Consider the following 18,556-nt stretch of genomic DNA (forward strand, 5'->3'; position numbering starts at 1 on the left):
CATTCCTAAGTGGAAAATGTTATGGGAACAATTTATTTCACTTTACATTTCAGAGCTCCACAACAACCATTTGACAGGAGCATCTGTAATGCTGTGACTTAGATGATGTTGTAGGGTTCAAAGCTTCTTGACAAATGCCAGTTCTACCCTCACACAGGAAGTGTCTTTCTCAATAGGAAGCCGGAGGGCAGAATTCATGAATTGGACAACCTAGGTTGAAATTTGGAGCTGCTAATGCTCCACCCTTACTTATCACATGTCCAGTGGCATCGACTGAAGCCTGGAAATATTAATTCTCTAATATCTCTGTGATAATATCTTTTTATTACACCCACAAAAGAAATTAAACCAGTCAGCAAAACCATGGAAGCCAAGATAACACAAGATAACAGTTTTATTACAAAACCCACACATACCCTTGACAAAGGACAGTTATCCTAAATGTAACTGCTTAAAAAAGGCAACTGATAGGCAGTATGAGTGACATTACTGTGCAATTTTTAATATATATTTTATTTAACCTGAGATTTGAGGCTCTTCCTTTGAGAAATATTAACCTTTGTTTCTTTTTTTTTTTAATCACGTGTGTCCAAAATTCCAGGAGAACAATGACCTGTCTGGAAAGCTAAGGGTAGGACAGCATCCTTATTTTGAAGTATGTGTAGGGATCCAGTGAGATGTGGATTTATCATTCATTTTCTGCTCCTATTAGCATATGAATATTATCTAGATGATATCATTTGTTTAACTCTCATAAAACTCACGGCTATTCAATTATATCTGCCACTAAGATTCTCACTCATACTTTAATCATTTTTCAACAGCTTAACGGCCACAGCGCTTCTCTGGCCTTTGCCATTCCTCTAGATTATAGATAGAGAACATCCCAGATTTGGAGGCACATTTCATTTTTCTCACCATCATCTACCTTTCTGCCAATTACACTGTCTCCAACTATGCCAGGAAATTCGATTTTAATGTATATTAGTAATTTTCTCTCATAGTTAATATCACAGCCCCTTCTTATTTCTCTGTTTGAGTGGATTACTAGTTATAAATCAGATTCATTGATGGAGATGGTGCCAACACCTTCCCTTGTTTTGAAGATGGATTTTCATTTGTGGAATGCTTTCCAACAGTGGTTGTTGAGGCTGGTGAAAGTGATGGCTGTATAAGCATGATTTGGGAAACTTGCTAAAAAAATGCAGATTCCTGGATATCATCCCTTGAGAACTCCTGGGATGCTTCACTGAATGCAGTGAGGTCTGAAAATTCTCTTTTTTCAAAGTTTCATAAGTTTACTGAAATGTGCTTGGGTTTGAGAATAAATGATTTACAAAAGATATTTCCTACCATAGGTTAGAAATAGCTTTTCCAACAATAGAACTGGTTTTCACTCATTCTAATTGGGTAGAAGGAATGTGTCAGCCCTTTTCTTACTAGTCATTCTGCACAGGAGTATCACCACTCAGATTTTAGTTCATTTGCCTAATAAACAACTTTTGAGAAATGCCTATAATCCCTGAAAAGTTATTGTTTACAGTTTAGTGTGGATTAATCTAGTTAGACTTTTGCCTACTCAAATAAAATGTCAGTGTGACCCCTTTCTTGCTGTCTCTTTATCTCATGAAGGACCATTATCTGTTCTATGGTAGAAGAATCAACACATTTTTATGCCACTTCCCAATGTCCCTGACCCCAGTCAAATATAAGGACTAAATTTATTCATGAACATGACTGCCCACAAAAGCAAAGATTGTGGTTTTATGTAGCTTGAAAGATTTGTACCAGCAAATTAGGGCTTTAATTTACCACCTGTCAGCAGATTCCCCTCACCTGAGAATCTGGTAGGTGGTGGTAAATTTGAACTCAAAGTTGAATGTATTTTCAGGTCCTGATATTCTCATATGAGTTTTCAAGCTCTGATTTCTAGCTTCCTGATGGGGTGTTTCACTTATGTGCTTTATGACATCAAACCCAACATAAACCACCAAACTTATCTTCTTTGAAAACCAAGAAAGAGTCTGAGACAGGAAGATTCTGAGTTCAATGTTGGCCTCAGCAATGTAGCAAGGTCCTAAGCAATTCATTGAGACCTTATCTCTAAATAAAATTTAAAAAAAGGGATGGGGATGTGGCTTGGTGGTTGAGTGCCCCTGAGATAAATCACCCGTACCAAAATAAATAAATAAATAAATAAATAGATGCCATACGTTTTATATATGTGTGTATATATACACACACATATATATGTAATATATGTATATATACACATATGTGTAATTCAGAAGGGCAAGGAAAATGCATAAGTGAGAGAGAGAGGGAAGGCAAGGGAAATGTCACAAAAAATGTTGGTTTGGTAAGGTGAGGTTGGTTCCATAACAGGTATGTGACCTGGAGCCCCATCATGATGTAACATTGATTTCTGATATTGGAAACTCTCCTGTATGGGAGCAGAACATAGAATAAGGGTTAATAAGTTGTACTTGATTCACTCTCTTTCAGCAACAGCCTCTTGGTGGTCCTTCTTTGAGTCCTTCTCAGACCTCTTTTTCTAGGACACAAAAATCTAGAGAGCATGAATCTAATTTTGCTTCAACCTGCCCATTCCCAATGCTTGCCACATATAATTAATGCCATATGGAAAAATGAGGTGGATTTCCCCTGGATGCTTATTGGATAAATATATGCAAGTCTCCACAAACCAGTTGTTTTGTGACAGAGAATATGATTCCCAACTGAATAAGTTGGATCTAAAGACTAACTGAGAGAATGAGATTTTGACTACATTGCTAAAGTTATACATTCATTACACATCTAATTGCTACCAAAGAAATATGTACTTGCTATGTACAAGTTCTCTGCTAGGCACAATTATGAAGACAATATAAAGATACAATGAACCACACCCACAGGATTTAAATAAGAATGATGAAAATTATGGTAACAATTGGTCATGACCATTATCATCAGAAAAATATAGATTGAAAAGTACATGTGAGTTCAGACCAGGGAAAGATATTATTTAGGTAAAGCTCTCTGGAAAGTTTCTATGTGAATATTGACATTGAGCTGAGCCTTAAAATACAAATAGAATAAGGGGATGAAGAAAGATGAAGAAGTTGGGAAAAATATTCCAATCAGGGATAGCATAAGCAAAGATACACTTTGGTCAAAACACTGGTGCTTCCAGTCCAATTCCCACATGATGGTTTTTACTCCCTTTCCAACTCTCGGGATTATTCTGTAATGCCCCAGACTTTGTCTGCTAAACATGGTCACTGGCAGCCACAAAGTCAGAAATGCCTAAGGGAGCCACTGAGGTCATGTTCCTCAAACTTATTGATAACATGTTTCTCATCTCCTTCCTATTCTCATGCAATTTCAAATCTCTCCTGCAAAGAGAATTTCCTAAAGATTTTTCTGACATGTAGGAGGAAACCAGCAAAACCAATCTTGGATGATTCTCAGGTATCTGCAAATGCTTATCTTGTATTCTCATGAAAGAAAACAGGGAACGGAATTTAAAAACCAAAATAAGGCTAGTGAATTCCTGAAAGGAGACATTTCTTTTTCCCTTGGAGACAACCCAAATTATGAATTGCCATTCTCACTGGCAACAGACTCTGGCTTGAATATTTTTAAAACACGACTGCTGAACATCTGCTAAGAAATTAATGGAATGCAGCAGCATGTTATAATGGTCCCTGGGAAGGCATTAGCGATCCTGCTTATGAGACATGAAATGTTGCAAACAGTGGTCCTTTTCTTAAAACAAAACAAAACAACAACAACAACAACAAAAAAACCATTTTCCCTCCCTACAAGGGAGAAGAAACGGAAAAGAAGGTGAAGTGAAGTGAGAATTCTTCCTCACTCTTCCTCCTTTTCTTCAGACTTCCTCCTGCTTCTCTTCTAGGCACCAAAAAATGAATATGTTCATTTCAAATTAAAAGAAATTGTGGCAAAACCAGGTGCTGTGGTGCATGCCTGTAATCTCAGTGGCTTGGGAGGCTGAGTGAGACAGGAGGATTGTGAGTTCAAAGCCAGCCTCAGCAATGGTGAAGCACTAAGCAACTCAGTGAGACCCTGTCTCTAAATAAAATACAAAATAGGGCTGAGATGTGGCTCAGTGGCCAAGTGCCCCTGGCTTCAATCCCTGGTACCAAAGAAAAATAAAACAAAGAAAGAGAGAAATTATGGCAATTATCTCATCTCACAAATCCTTCATTCAAAGTGTCAGTCTTTCCATGTGTGAAAGGAGAACTCTCTCTATTGTCTTTGGTAGATAGAGTCTAACACCTGTTAAAATATTTTTTGTATTGTTTTTCTAAATCAGATAGCTAGTTCTAACTTAGAATCAATCTCAAACAAAAAGCTGAACCCTCTTAAATTTGGCTTCCTTGTTTCAATTGTTGAAAAGTGCTAATCTTGACACAAGTCTTGGCCAAATCAGTCTCAGTTAATTACCAAATTCTTAAATTCCCATTTTTCAACTTGGTCCCAGCTCTAACCCAATTCTTCTTGCATGAACATTTTTTAAAATAGCATTTAATATTTTAAATCCCCTCCAAAAATCTGAGCAATATTTGGCACATAATAAAAAAATAATAAGTCAAATGAAAATCAAACAGAAATAATAAACTATGGGAGAGAACTATGAGAGAAAGAAGAATGATGAAATGTTGGCGTACCTCCAGAGTTGAAGAATTGGAAACATGAGGCTAGCTGTCTATCCAGCTTGACTTAGGATGCTCCCCCTTTCAGTAGATGATTCTGGTAAAAGGAGGGTTTTCTGATAAATCACACCAGTGCAGAGCACAACATACAGCCTGAGAATGTTATTCAGAAGCTGAGTATGCTATAAAGCAAATTTTAGACCACAAAGGATGGACTAGATAGTGATCCCTTAAAATGGAGTTCAGTATGGAATATCAGGTTCAGTTGCTCTTCAACCTCTAAATTCATATGGAGTAAGCAGCTCCAGTGGCCACAGGAGAGGATTATGAGATCTAGTCTGCTTTCTGAACAGAATAGAAAATTTAATTAAATAAGTTTCACACCTCTTTTCAAAGGTCTGGTCTTTCCCGTTGACAGGGTCACTAGCCAGAGTCCTGGGACACAGAAACTGACCTGCTGTAAGGTGAGCTGCATGGACCAGAACTTGGACCTCAGGCTTCAATTCAAAGTGCACTGAGTTTTGGTTGAGTTTATGGATCAGTACTTCTGATATCTGAAAGAAGAAGTGTTATAGTTAGTGCTACCAAAACTGTTATCACTGACCATGAATAAAAATGCTGAGAAATATTACTATTCTTATTGAGGTATCCCAACATTATACCTGTAAATTGTATAAGCAAGTTTTAAATGATTTTGAGTTATATACTGGAGTAAGTAGATGGAACTATTTTTAAGAATGACCAGACTTTACATCCTGATTGCTAAAAAACAAGATATTAGCAAATAAGATCATTTCTACTTTTAAAACTTACCCTGTTTTACCTTAGAGAAGTCACTCTCAGTTTTCTCAGAAAGCATTTGTTATGCATAAGGACTTAAAGGAAGAAGATAAAAACTTCTTTTTTGTTATTATTATTTTTTATGTTATGCTGGGGGTCAATCCTAATGTCTCACATGTGCTAGGCAACCACTCTACCACTAAGCCACAACCCCAATATACACATTCTGGTAAGATTCATGAGATTTCATTTGCCTTTCCTTTCCTCCCCCAAACTATACATCATGGCTCTCCCAGACAAGGTACTTTGAGGGTACTACTGAATGGTACATAAAATTCTTATGAAATAATAAATTGTATAGTTGAAACAAAGTGTATTCACAAACACAAAATGTAACCAACAGGGGCAGTGATCTTATTTGCTCCTTGGGCTGGCACATAAACTGGACAGAAACGTAGAATTCTGGACCATGGAATATTGAACCTGACCATGGGGTGCAGAACTTAGTTTTGGTAAATATTACAATGCAAGGTTTATAGATATGGTAAAATTGTATTCATTTGTTTATAGTAGACTTTTACCCAGTTTTGCTTATACTTTTGAAGAATTTATGCAAAGCTATGAGGGATAATCATGCTCCTATTTTTTTTATCTGGTATCCTTATCTATTTTTAATAATCTGTTTTAATCATAAAGTTCATATTTTATTTGATACACTATTTAAATGTTAATAGATGTTTTCTGAGAATCATTATGCTGGTAAAATTCTTCATTTCCCCCTTTTTTTTTTCTATTTATCAAGCTTCATTTTCTCCACTGAGTTGCCAAAATGACACTTTTGATCTCTTTAATAATTAAACAGGGCCTGATGGCTTAGTTTGGCAGCAGAGACCCTTAAAGAATGCCCTGGTTGGCAATAGAACTAAATTGCCCTGAAGATGAACTTCTCTGCTGAATAACAGGAGCCTGGGATAATTCTCCATGCACTATAGATGGACACCCGGGATCTTGAGTAATACCAGTACATCAAATGCTTTCATTTGGCAAACCACAGAGAAAAATTAGACTTTTAAAACTATGTTGAAAACAACTTTTTCCTCTCTATTAAGATACTCCTTTTCTTGAATACTGACAATCTTCCAGAATGGTTCCAGTTTATAGGAGGAATGGATTTCTAATCAATAATCTATCAAATGGATTACATATATGTCCTGTAAGGTCCTTTCCTACCTTATTCTTTTCTCTTTTTAAACATTATTGGGATATTATTTTTATTATATTTTTATGTGGTGCTAGGGATCGAACTCAGTACCTCACATGAGCTATGCAAGCACTCTACCACTAAGCCGCAACCCCAGCCCTCCTATCTTATTCTTATCATTCAATTGATAGGGTCTTGATAGGAATCTGACAATGGTTCTTTAATAAAGGTTTTGTCTGTGAGATACAAACATGCACATATAATAATGTTTAATATACATACATATATGAACATATGTAATTACATAAAAATTATTTTAACTTAATATGAAAGACTTGTCATAAGCAAGTTAAAAGTTTACCTTTTTCTGTAGAAATTATCACAAACAAAAGAGAACAATGTACTTGTAAGAGAAAGACTTTTCTCTTTCAACCAGGTGAAGCTATACTCATTTCTTATCCCTGTAAATGTTTTTCCTCAAGAGAGAAAAATAAATAAGCAAAGGATAAAATAGATTTTATCAGAACTGCATGCTTCTCATTTATAATCTTCAGGAAACTCCGTTCTGAAAATGATTAACTTCCTAGATGTGTTTGGTTCCTAGCATTGCTTCATTGGTTTGTTCTGTATCATTTACAAAACTAAGCAGGCTGTGCAAAAATCATCAGGTAGCAGAAAGTATATTTCATGTATTTAACTTGCATCAAAGGACATTCAATAAAGAACACATACTCTGTGGGAAAGAAATTGTGCATAAGAAACAAAACTAAGTGAAATTTACATTCCATACAAGAATAACCTCAATTAGAACCATGTACTTTTCTACTCAAATAAATTACTGTGAGACTGTTGACAGATTTTGACAACATTTTAAATATTTACTATGTTACTTGGAGAAATGAATATCTTTGATTGTTTGCATCAGATCATGAGCTGGTTGCATATATTTTTAAGAATATTATACGTGCATTGAGCACTTTATTTTGATAAAATTGCTTCTTTCTGGCTGTTATTCCTAATACTACATGTCTGGTGTCTATGTGGAGTGGAACACAGAGATTACTGGACAGACCTAAGTTTACCCAGTTCATATTTTAAGAATTGAGACTAGACTTCAGCTTTGTTTGACCCGTAATCTAGAGAATTTTCATTTAAAAAAAAAGTATGTGAACAAGTTGACAAAGACAGCCAGAGATATGTAGAGAAAGTTCTGGCTAAGTGGGCTTAGGAGATAGAAAAAAAGAAAGGTTCCTTTTATTAATTTTACTGTCATCTCTGATTCATCCATGAAGCACACAAGTTAAAATACCATTCCCAAAGTCAGCTGACTAATATGGACCACAGGAATAGGCAATTTCTAATCTCAGGACTGTCACATTATTTTTACAAGTCTGCACCTTTTGTAATATTTGGGAGCACCTGGGCTTTGAGAAGAGTACAATAAATGCAATACACAGAGAGGCACAGCAAGACCTAAATGAGCAGATCAAAAACACTGGCCTGATAAAGATCCAAGTGAAACAATATGTGATATCTGGGAGACTGAACCTGCCAAAACAGGTAGAATTTACTTCTATTTATTTTTCTGTCCTGTAAAGTTGTGTTCCTATAATGCACCGATAAAAATACATGGAAAACAAAACACAAATTCTTAGCAAGTACATTCCAATAATTAAAACCAAAACATGAGCTTGATTAAAGGTTTTCGTGTTCATAGCCTTAAAAATGCATTTTTTTTAGACAATTTCATTTATCCTCTGTACTGACATCTTCCTGATGCTGCTCTCCTACACAGTACACCTCCTACTGTACTGTAGCTAAATAATCATGGTCAAAGAAACACAAATCATTCCCAGTGTCTACTTATTAGGTAGACTATGCACATTATTCAAAGGTAGCCCACACTTCAGTTAAATTACCACATTAGAGGACAGTGGAGATTCAATACAAATAGGATAAAAGCTAGGGGGACATGCTAGAGGAAAAATACCAACTTTCTTCTTGCCTTCTTCATAAAAGATGAAGATCAAGTACAGCAGTGGGAATCAACTAGGGTGGGCTGAAGGAAGCATGGTAACTTCTCGGAGGCTTGAAACAATAAAGGCATACTTCTTGCTGACACGTGGTAACCACTGCGGATAAATATTTCTTAATGATCACACAGGGAACCAGGCTAGTGGAGCAGCCATTTTAAACATTTCTATTTGCTATACCTCGGGAGGAGAAAACAGTTCTCAAGGCTTATGGGCACTTGAACTTGTCAGACTGGAAGTGACACGTATCACGTATCACTTATTCATTAGCCTGAATAAGTACTGTGGCTCTGCCCAATCAGAAGAGATACACAGGTATGATCCTACACTGCAACACAGGCAGTGGGCTGGAAACATTTAGTCAACACCTGTGATGATTACTACACAAATCTAAACCACTTTTAATTAAATTCATTAGGCTTAATCAGTCTCAGATTATCAGAACAAAAATGTCAATCATTGAAATATGAAAAAATAGAAGTTTAAGAACAATAGAGCAATTGGCACATTTATAGAACATGTAGCACAAAGAAGTGGCATCAGGTGAAGATATAGGTTTAAAAATGGGTTTGGAAAATTTATCAATGATAAGGCTAACCTTGGCCAAAATATAACGATTAGCCATGATGTTGGTATGAGAAGCACAAATCCTAATGAACATAAAAAAGCACTGTGGCAAGATAATTGAGATGGAGCCTGGCCTGAGATGACCCCAGAGCTGACCCACTTGGTCAATCCTAATGCTGTCACATTTTAAGATACCTTCAAATAGCATTTGAGGAATCTTTCTCTTATATTCAATGGAGGAAGATTTTCCCCAACTTACACAACACAGTGTCAGGATTAAATCACAGGGAGGCAATGCAGCCAAAAGCTACCTAAGAGTTAACACAGTTCACACAATCCAATTCTTTCTTATCAGAAAAGATTCAGCTTAATGAAAATGCTGAAGTAGTTTTCTGGATGATGTACAAGAAGAAACAAATCAAACCCCTAATAATTCTTTCTGCGTCACCAGTTTTAAACTTCTTCCCCCCAAAAGGTCCATTTCTTACCTACTCTACTTTTAGTTATAGTTTCCTATTTCAGTGACCTTCCTTGTGAACTCCAGAGTACCTTTGTAATCCAAATCTTTTCATTAAAATTCAGAACAAAGAAAGTAGACCAGGTGGATATAGAATACAACCTGGAAGTATTAACTACATTTCATTGTGAATCTTTAGTTTTCTAAAATGCTGCCAATAGTCTATTCTATGTTTATATCTGCCTCTGCTTTCTCCCTTTGATTTTGTATTCTGCCATCTGTCAAATGTGAAAATTAATACAAACAGACAAGGAAATGTATTGTGATTGACATTTTACATGGACTTTTTTTTGTTCCTTTTAAACATTCTCATAGCCTTTAAGGATTCTGAAAGACAACACTGAACAACATCATCGCCCCAGAACAGCATCACAAAAATTCTCCCTGAGCATTGTGACCTTCCCTCCTCCCATCAGGAGAGAAGGGTGCAGACTCATCACCCCTGAGGACTTGAGGAAAGCAGGGAAATGCGGTGCCCTGAAGGCTGAGCCTGGTCCATGCTTGAGCATTTGGCCTCAGCACAGCAGGATGCACTACCCCTAGAGAGGCCACAGAGGGCAAGAGAGCCTTTTCTCAGTTGCTGGAGAGCTGAAAGAAAGACTGGTTGGAACCCTCCTGGAAGAAGGTCGCTTGATTAACCCAGCCCACATGATCCTGATAACAGCATCAAGTACTATCACAGGGAAGAGTTTTCAATTTATTTCACAGAAAAGGTAGCTCGATCCAAGCCAGCATCTCTGCTCCCCTGGGAAAGCTCCCACAGGAAGCTCAGGGAGGAGAGTCCAGGGCCTTTGCTGGGTCTTTACCTCCCACTCTTCAGGGCCCGCTGGCCAGGATCCTTGTTCTTCCCTGCTGGGCTTCTGCACACTTAGGTTTACAAGAAGGAGGCCAAAGCATGAGGAGAGGGAATAAGGTCAGCCCTTCCCAAGTTTCCTTTAAGATTTAGAGTAATCTTCAAGGGAGAGGTTCATTTCTGTTGTTTGGATTTTCTGTGCATTTTTTAAAAAATTTGTGTGTATTTCATGGAATTGAAAGTCAGTTGTGTTTGCCTGCCCAGTGGACCTCCTCCCTCCCCCTTCATCTTTCTGTGAGGGACCAAGTGCCCTGCTCTCAGCCCATTTGGTTCAGGAAGGACTGCCCTAACCCCATGAGGTGGAGAGCACATAAAACACTGGAGTAGTCACAGAAAGCACTCTGTTCAAGCCTTCAGGGATTGGTTAAGAGATCCCACTTCACCCAGGCTGGAGTGGTGAGAACTGCAAACCTGGGGCTGTGGCTGGTGCTGTCTGTGGGATGGAGTTGACAAAATGGCCACATGGCAGCTGGTGCTGTGGCCATCCTTGCTTTCTATGTTCAGGCTTCATTCCAAAACCCCCATGTGATGGCAAGAAAAACAGAGAGAGAGAGAGAGAGAGAGAGAAGCAATTTGTAGACACTTCTGAACGGCTCTGAATTCATCCATGCCGGGACTGAATCTCTGGACTTCTAAATTAAGTGAGTTCATAAGCTCACTTGCTTTCCTCGGGAAGTTATTTAAGAGACTAAGTCAGAACAGAGGATCGAAAGATCCACCTAGATTGAAAATTACAGGTTTCCAGTGGGGAGCCCATTTCACAGGCCCTCCAAAAGTGTCTTGTTTCAAAAGTTGATTTACTGTACTTTTCTCTCAGGGTAATAATGTTATGCACAACCAAGACACCATTTTCTCAGGGGCTCTGTGTGGTCACCATGTTTACTTTGGTTTGAGTCCTGGAAGAGACTGCAGCCAACCTTCTTAATCAGAGTTACAATCTCTAGCTTGGTATCCTATTTTCTTTTAAAATGATATAAGACTTCTGTTCTAAATCTGCATATTTACATGAAGTCATATCAATAATATACATTCTTCCCTTTTCGTATTGTCCTTGTTTTTGTCTCCATTTTGTGAAATCCCATTCAGTATTTTTTTTCTTGCTTACTCTCCACACCCTCTCTTCCAACATACGTCACTGACTATATGGTCCATTTAATGAGATTTGGCTTTTTTTTTTTTTTTTATCCCAGAGGGGGCACTCAATCACTGAGCCATGTCCTCTGTCCTATTTTGTATTTTATTTAGAGACAGGGTCTCACTGAGTTGCTTAGCATCTCATTGTTGCTGAGGCTGGCTTTGAACTCATGATCCTCTTGCCTCAGCCTCCCAAATCCCTGGGATTACAGGCATGTGCCACTGTGCCTGGTTAATAAGCCTTAACTTTGAATTTGCATTTCCATATCTCTTTCTATTATGAAATAAGCATAAATATAGCTATTATCAACTTGCCACTTATGGAATATCTTCTATCAAAACAAGTTCCCCAACTGTATTATTTATTTTTTCTTCTCAAACACCCTATGGAATCGCTGTGACTTTGGCTACATCATTTAACTTTTCTGTTCCTTATTTTCCTCCACTATGAAATACACACATGGATATCAGAGCTGAAACTAGAAGCCTGGTTTGCATTTCTCTAAACTTGTGATCTTCTACCAAAATGGCTGATGCCCCCCCATGGGTGCTGGGTGCTATGTTGCACAGTCTTTCTTCAAATGAGTCAGCTGCCTTAAGATCTCTGATAAAATGGTTTTTCAATGACTCATTCAGGCTGCTTGAGTACCTTCCCTCAGCAACCTGTGTGCCTCTGTGAAGGAAGCACCCAGAAGAGACAGAGACGAGAAGGAAAGAAGTTAAAAAAAATCTGCAGTCAAAGCAAGATACATCCTGCAAAACATGTTTAACAAATAGATCCTTCTTTCCATGTTTCCCCTCAAGGAATCATTGAGAAAATATTACACTAAAAAAGGGGGGGGCAGTATGAAACTTAGAAATGCATGGATGATTTCATGGCTGGGAAAATATCTGGCTCTATCTCTGGACTCTCTCCCATACTTAAAATAATTATAATCTGGATTTCATAGAAAATTCCTAAAATTTCCAGAAAAGGAACAGCTACAAATGTCCATATCTTGAATAAGGATTAACTTCCCCCTCAGGTTCTCAGCATTCTGTGGTAAGAAATAATTCATTTTTTCTCTTATTACATTACAGTGCAGATAATAATTTGTAGAATATAATGGGAAGCTGAGCATGGCAGAGGGCAAGTTCAGATGCAAATCCAACAGGTTACCTGCCGCCTGCTCTCCAATTGCATCTGGCTAGGAAATGGGTTCATCCGGGACTTCTGGGACAGCTATGTTCTTCATGATTTACATACAGAGAAAATTAGAGAGGCAATTTTTCTGATGGGTGAGAAAGTAGCAGTTGAAAGGAGAATATATGCTGAGAGGTGGACTGAGCTTTAATTTGGGGTTGTTGTTAGTAAGGGTATTGTAGTTCATAGGCCAACCTGGAAGACTAGAGATCATGGGACTGGATTATGGGTTTATTCAAAGTAAATTAAAAAACTCCAAGTTCTTGAGGAGCCAAATCCAATACTTATTTAGTGGTTGAGAGGAATCCCTTTTTAAATCTATGTTCCTGGAAGAATTGAGAAACCCAAATCCTTAGGTTTTTATGAGAACAACAGACCAAGACTAATCATTTTAGTTGAATGGATAAAGGAGAAAAATATCTTCCTCAATACAGAAGGAGAAGAGCCTTTTGAAGTTAAAAGGATGAGAAAGAAAAAAAAATGACCAAAGAGGGCAGGACACACACACACACACACACACACACACACTCCAGAACTGATTGAAATCAAGAGAAGGTGAACTTTCACATAGCCAGAAGAGGAGCTCTAGAGCAGATATCACATAATCGTTGTGAATACAAATCAGATCATCTTAGCACAGTGATAATAAAAGGTTCAATATTTGAATCAAAGTTGTAGCTTTTATAACAGTTGTCATTGTACTCCCACAACACTCAAAATGAAAGAAGTCAAGTAAGTTCTAAGTGGGCTTCTTGTCCATGTGTCAATCAGCTACTTGATTTTTTTTCTCATAATGTCTTGGGCATGTTTTCATGCCTATGAACATAGATTTCTCTAACTAATCATAAATGCTGCCAAGTATTTTGCAGTATGAGCAATTCGGTCCTCTATGTGTTGATTTGGTGAAACTACAGTTAGGGCCACCAGCATGTGACTGAGAAATGGAACCAGAAAGTGGAAGATTCCCCCAAAAGAGGTGGTGCCCCCAGACCCTGCTCCCTAGAACCCCTCAGAGCTGCTGTGATGGTTGAACTAGCAGTGGGGTGACCCAGACTGCAAGCAGAAGCTGAAAATGTTTGCTAGGGGACTTACCTGCTCCAGATCCTCCAGTGACCTTTTGTTTTCTCCTGTTGAATCCTGGTAAGGCAAGACGAAGAGCTCGGCAGTGGTGGGTAAACCAGGCAGTACTGCCACCAGGATGCGCTGGCTTGGAATTCCTGTGGCCTGAGAAAGAGAGGCTCAGGTGAGGTCCTGCAGAAAATGGTGAAAAGGAACCAGGTATTCAGCTGGGATGTGGGTTCAGGCAGAAGATACAGGGAAGTGTGTGGGGGACATGAAGGCAGAGGCCTGGGTGCTCCTGGCAGGAAGGCACAGGAGAGGCACCCCTGGATCACAAGTGCAGACTCCAGAGAGATCCACAGAGGTTTTTTCCCAGCTCCGCCACTGTGAGACTCACCCATCACTTATCTTCTCACTGCCTATATTTCCTCAAATAGAAAACAGGGACCCTCACTAACTTCTTTATCTGCCCCCCCCCCAGGCCATCATCCGTGCTAACCCAGTTTCTTCCTTTGTCACCAAAGTGGAGATACTCTTCAAATCCACCAGTCATATTCTAATTATCAACCCAACTAGGACAGCCCTCAGGGGCTCCTGTTCACTTCTGTCCAGTACCAGAAGCTGATGGCCAGTCCTGCTCCATGAAGCACTCTGAGCTCTTCACTTGCTGTGCTCACGCTTCTCTTAAAAATTAGAAATATTACTCAATTTCCTCTTTGCCTTTTTCTAGCTTTCCCTTGAACTTATATCCCAGGGTGTCCCCCAATCCCTCTCTCTAGACAGTTCTAGAATCAATATTTATAATCCCATCTTTTCTCTTCATGGTCAGTCAGAACACACTGCTTGGCTCTTCACTAGGACTTCCAACAAATGTGTCAAAAAAAGAACTTGCCATTCCACCCCCCGCCATTTTCTTTCTATCTTTGAGGTGACAGGAAGTAGGCCCTTCCCAGATTCCTTAGCCTGAAGCCTTACACTCACCTCCTGTATTATGCCCTCCTCACTCTGTTACATGCAATCATCCTATGAGACCCTGAGGAGTCCTCTTCCACACTAATGATCCTACTGGTTCCTTCTCACTTAAACATCCACCACTGAAATCCCAATTCAATCTTTATGTGTACCCCATCAAGTTTTACCTGTGTTTCTCTGTGTGCCTGCCACCTCCCTCGGGATGTCTTTTCTTTCTCTTTGCAGATAGAACTCTGCTTACCTTTCATGAGTCATTTACAAATCCACACACTTCAGTACATTGTTCCCTAGTTTCTCAAGTAGGTGACTGTCTTGGAGCTACATTTTTGAAGCAGTCACAAATTTTTTATACATTTGATTCCTTATCGTGTGCCTGGAATTTTGCTAAGTAACCTATAGATACTGTTTTATGCAAAATAAATAAATAAATAATAAATCAAGCAAGTATAGTTCCACCTCACTTGGATGGTAAAAAATCACATCACAGGTTGGTGCCTCAGGATGCTCACTCCGAGTTTAGTGTTCAGGGAACTTAGTAAGAAGAGCTTGAGAATAACACCTATGGGGTAGGGAAAGTTAGCAGGCATGGACAGGGGAGGAACTGAGCAGCCATGTAGGTCCAGTCTCAAAGGACCTGTGGGGAGAAAGGCTGGCCTTCAGAGTTTTTGTTGGTTGGGCTGAGATGGCCAGGACTTTGTGTGTATAACCATACATGTCCATCACTCAACTGGAGCTACCCTGTGAGATGACATGATCCAGGACAAGGCAGGTAAAGCCTCTGACCACAGCTCCCTAGCAGCCAAGACAAGTCTCTCCTGAACCAGGATCTAGGTATGTGTCCTTATCTCCACCCCAGGAAAGTTGGGTGCTGAGGGCAGGTGAAATAGTGGTTCAAGGCCATTTAGGAAGAGGCTGTGAGGCTTATGAAGCTGCATTTCACGGTGAAGCCTGTGATGGTAACCTGAACTCTAGGCCTCCTTTCTCCTGACAAACACACATACCAGCTCCCATTACAGCTGAGCACATGCTGTTTAATGCCCCTATTAGATTGTAAACTCAGATATTAAATTAAATCATCCTCATTATAACAAAAATGCTTCCTGAATGAGATTTAATTAAAGATTTCATCATGATATGTCAATAGCAAAAGCCAATTTGATGAGGAATGGACCACTAATTTTATACCAAATTCTGTCACATAAATGAATAGGAAGAAAACTGCCAATAAACCGATTCTAAGTTGTACATTTTATAGGGATTGTTAGGGCACACTTGGCAATGTGTACCTTAAGACTTAGGAAAGTAGCCAAATGTAATTGCTGATCTCAAAGACAGGGTTCCAGGGGAACACAGGCTGGATCAGCTGCCTACTGGGATGGAGTAACTGGAAAATTTGGGGTACTAAAAGATATTACCATCCCCCCAACCACCCTGTCCTGAAGGATGCTGAGCAACACATTTATTCTTGTTTAGCTGATTATAATATGCAGCAGCCTTAGGAATACTGATGAGCAGTGGTTTCTGGCCTACTGGACAGCTGGTGGGAAGGAGGCGGCCCAGGGCATCTGACCTCTAGATAATGTGAAGAGAAATCATCCCAGAAGGCTAATCACTGCTGAGCTGGTGCCTGAGCTGGTGCCCACAATCACCTGGTGGGTTTGGATTGTTGCCTGGGATACTTAGGTCCCTAAGGGATCCCATGTCTCTAGAAGGTTGCAGAGTTAACCAGGTGGGCTGTGAGTGGGTTCATGAAAAGTTGTAAGTCATCTCGCTTGAATAGCAGGAGAAAGAAACCAATTGTCACTCCAGGGAAAGATGGCTCCAAAGACAGAAAGTCCTTAGTCTAGTAGCTGCCCTTCCTGGTAGCCATAGTTTTGAAGCTTTAATAATGCCATGCCTGGTGAAGCCATGGAGACAGAGCTGGACTGCAATTACCAGGAGACACATGAAGATTCCCCTTCTCTACCGCAATATGGCTTCCATCCCTGTTTCTCCTTGAAGAAAGACAATAGACAGCAGTACTGTGGAACAGTAGGAAACGACAAAATGGAGATTTTAGCCTTGAAGGTCTGAGCCTGAATTTGTAGCGGCCTGACCTTGGGCAAGTTCCTTGATGTCTCTTATACCTTTATAGGCTTATCCTTGGTATTTAACATTAAACAGTATGAAGTACGGACGGGAGGGTCTAGAATATTTTAAGTGCTAAACAAATGTCAATAAAGGTGATGGTGTGAGGACTGGACTGCTGAGAGGCTGATATAAGATCTCTTTTCTGACCAGGGTTCTCTGAAGGTCTTATTACAACACCATTTTCCATCAGTGATAATATGTGTTGGGAGTAGGATATACAGAAACTTAAACTGGTTTTCTGTGTGGGTTTAGAACCTCAGGAAAAGGCAGCTCGTGCCTAATGTCCTGGGTTTGTGCACCTAGTCCAAGCAGCCACGGAGCTTCTATCCCACTGTGCTTACTCCTGCAAGTGGAGTATGTCGGGGAAGATGGTACCCCCACAAAGGGTGTCTTACCCACTCTTCAGGAACATCTGCTCAGGGAGGGATAAAGTGTACCCTCTTGGATGCTCCTAGAAACCTCAGGAGATCATGTTGCATTACAAAACCTTAAACACTGGACTCAGGCCCTTCATTTCAATTCTGAAGCTTTGTCACCTATTGTCTGTGAGAGTTTATGAAAGTCTTCTAACTTCTCTGAACCTCAGTTGCCTCATCTATGAAAATAAAATAGTAATAGCTTCCTCATGATACTGGTACAGGAGGGAAATGTCTTATTTAAGAGAAGCAGCACATATGACCCACCATCAGGTATGAGTCCTCACTGCACACAGTGGTGGGGCTGGCACCCAGGGTGCTCTTAGTGATTACACCTGCCCACGAGGACACTCTGGCACATGCCCCTCCATCATTATGCACAGTGGCTCATCTTACACTAAAGGCCTCATCCATCATGAACTCTCTCTAAGCAGAATCAACTCTGTGAGGGACAAGCACCTCATGACCCTCACGGTTGCTCTTTACCCTGGTGCCTGCCACAGGCCTGCATGTGGGGGCTCAGCACCAGTGACACCACACCTCAGAACTAGCTTCCTGTGGCCCCATCTCTTTCCTGTCCCTTCTTAGGTGTTCTTCCATAAAGTTCTCCAAGAACAGAGAGAAAATGGGTCCAAATGAGAGAAGAACTCTTGGCACTCACTTCTACCAGGGATTTTTTGATGACTCTGCTGATGTCCCTCCTCCACTCAGGAATGTCCAGGTTGTAGTCATCCAGGTTTGGAGAAAAGGACAAGCAAAGAGAACGGAATTCCTCTGGGGATACAACAGCAGGTGGATTACTGGAAGTCAGGTAGTTTAGTCAAGCAGCATAAACTTTGTATTTGATGCAAAGCCCTCATGGAGGGTCCTGTCTCCTTTCACACTCACCAGAGAAAGAAAACTTTCTATCCCTGTCCCTGGTATCTCATTAGTTTCTTACTTTATAAACCAAATTCTAGGAGTCTGGCTCACTCCTAGCTCTATAGACTCTGACTATTATCCCTAATTCCAGACTTGGCCTTCCTGGATACT

At 39.7% G+C, this 18,556-nt stretch overlaps 1 pseudogene; it reads right to left on the bottom strand.

Moving 5' to 3' along the window:
- Nucleotides 1-18,556, bottom strand: part of LOC143387327 (VPS10 domain-containing receptor SorCS1-like) — a 64,331-nt pseudogene that overhangs the window by 12,945 nt on the left and 32,830 nt on the right.

The sequence above is a fragment of the Callospermophilus lateralis genome, unplaced genomic scaffold (assembly GCF_048772815.1).
Source record: "Callospermophilus lateralis isolate mCalLat2 unplaced genomic scaffold, mCalLat2.hap1 Scaffold_260, whole genome shotgun sequence".
Classification (NCBI taxonomy): domain Eukaryota; kingdom Metazoa; phylum Chordata; class Mammalia; order Rodentia; family Sciuridae; genus Callospermophilus; species Callospermophilus lateralis.